Source organism: Penaeus vannamei, chromosome 20 (genome assembly GCF_042767895.1).
Source record: "Penaeus vannamei isolate JL-2024 chromosome 20, ASM4276789v1, whole genome shotgun sequence".
Taxonomy (NCBI): Eukaryota; Metazoa; Arthropoda; class Malacostraca; order Decapoda; family Penaeidae; genus Penaeus; species Penaeus vannamei.
Window position 1 is genome coordinate 3,713,449 of NC_091568.1, and position 2,500 is coordinate 3,715,948.

Consider the following 2,500-nt stretch of genomic DNA (forward strand, 5'->3'; position numbering starts at 1 on the left):
TTTTTCGTTTTTGAATTTTTTGCAACCTGGTTTTTTATAGTTGCAAGACCTGTGCGTTACCATCATGCTGTTTTTTCTTTTTTTTTTTTTATTGCAACCTGTTTCTTATAGTTGCAAGGCCTTTCCGTTACTATCATGCTGTTGTTTTTTAGTTTTCTTTTTTTTTTTGCAACCTGTTTGTAGACAGACCTATACGTTAGCATGATGCTTTTTTTTTAATCATTTTGCAATCTTTATTTTCTGTTGTAAGAGCTTTCCGTTACCATCATGCTGTATTTTCCTTTTTTCATCTTTTTGCAATCTGTTTTTATATAGTTGCAAGACCTGTGCGTTACCATCATCCTGTGTTTTTTTCGTTTTTTTTTCGTTTTGCAACCTGTTTCTTATAGTTGCAAGGCCTTTCTGTTACCGTCATGCTGTTTTTTCAACGTTTCTATACAGACCTATACTTAACTACGATCATGTGTGTTTTTTTTTTTATTTTTTTTATTTTTTTATTTTTTCATTTTTTGCATTTTTTTTCTTATAGTTGTAAGACTTTTCCGTTACCATCATGTTTTCGTTTTTTTTTTTTTTTTTTTACAATCTTTTTGTAACCTGTTTCTTAAAGTTGGAAGACCTTTTACCCACCATCATGCTGTTTTTTTTTCTTTAATTCTATTTTTGCAATCTGGTTCTTATCATCAGGCTGTTTTTTCGGTTTTTATCCTTTTTTCCCCCTTTTTATGGATATGGATATGGATTTTTATGGATATTTCATGTGACATTTTACAGTATTTACCTATTATCTGTTTGTGTTTTTCTTATTCAGGGATATATCTTTAATTGAGTTGCAGTACTGTAATATTTAACATTTTGTATTTTTTATTCATTTATTTTCAATCCTTGTCTCCTGTCTTCTCCCCGTTCAACATTCTGTAATAACTTCCTCTCTTCTCTCATCCCCTGTTTCCATTAATTTGATTTTTTCTCTTCTTCCCTCCTCCGCATCTTTCTTTCCTCCTCTCCTCTCCTCTCTTCGGGGTTTTCCCCCTTTCGTTTCTCTCCATCCTTTTTTTTCTACCTCTCCGTCCCCTCCCTCCCCTCCCCCCCCCCAGCCCAACGCCCCAACCCCCTTTTTTTCTACCTCTCCGTCCCCTCCCCCCTCCCCCCCCCAGCCCAACGCCCCAACCCCCTTTTTTTCTACCTCTCCGTCCCCTCCCTCCCCCCCCCAGCCCAACGCCGCAACCCCCTTTTTTTCTACCTCTCCGTCCCCTCCCAAACCCCCTCCCCCCAGCCCAACCCCCCCCCCCTCACCCTCCCTCCGGCAGGGCGATAAGGATCTGGGACGTCCGATAGCGATCAACTCACAATTAGCCGAGATCCCTAGCTAGTGTGGTTGTGTCTGTCTGTCTGTCTCTCTTTCTTTTTCATGCGCTGGGTTCTCTTTCTCTCTTTTGTACTCTCTGTCTCTGTCTGTTTGTCTGTCTGTCTCTGTCTCTCTCTCTTTCTTTTTTCATGCGCTGGGTTCTCTTTCTCTCTCGTTCTCCTGTCTCTTTTGTACTCTCTGTCTCTGTCTGTTTGTCTGTCTGTCTCTGTCTCTCTCTCTTTTTTCATGCGCTGGGTTCTCTTTCTCCCTCGTTCTCCTGTCTCTTTTGTGCTCTCTGTCTCTGTCTGTTTGTCTGTATGTCTCTCTATCTCCTTCTCTCTCTCTCTCTGTCTTATATACATACACATATGAGCACACGCACCATGCATAGGATTTCACTTTCGCTCTTACTGTCTCTCCTCTCTTTCTCCCTTTGCAGTCTTCTTTTCCTCCCCTTACTGTTCCTCTTCCCCTCCCCGCCCCCCTCTCTCTCTGTTTCCCTCTTTCTCTCTGTCTCCCTCTCTCTCTCTTTATCTCTCTTCTCTCTCTCTTTATCTCTCTCTCTCTCTCTCTCTCTCTCTCTGTTTCTGCTTCTGTTTCTGTCACACACACACAAACTCACACACACACACACACACACACACACACACACACACACACACACACACACACACACACACACACACACACACACGCACACACATTCACTCTCACTTTCTCTCTTTCTCTTACACTTTTCTTACATCATCTGTGGCTTGTGTTTATGTGTCTAGGTTTTATCTGAAAGAAATGAATCTGTATGTATTGAGCGTCTCCTCATTACTCCGTCGGCGATATATTAAACCCGTAAATTGAGATTGTCATTTCCACAGGTATAAACTGATACGTTATAAAGTTACTAAACCTTCTACGGGATAATTGAGGTCGCCTTTTTGACCCCCCCCCTCCCCTCTTCTTCCCCCCACCCCCCTTCCCCTCCCTCCTTCCTCCCCCCTCTGCTGAAGTTTATAGCCTAAGATTTAATACGGCTGATTAAATATAATCAGATGGTTAAATGATTATATAAACTTGGGCCAGTCTATAATTTGGAAGCTTTACAAGCATCCAGCAAGCAGATCATAATGTTTAGAAGTCATAAGGTTCCGTTCCCCC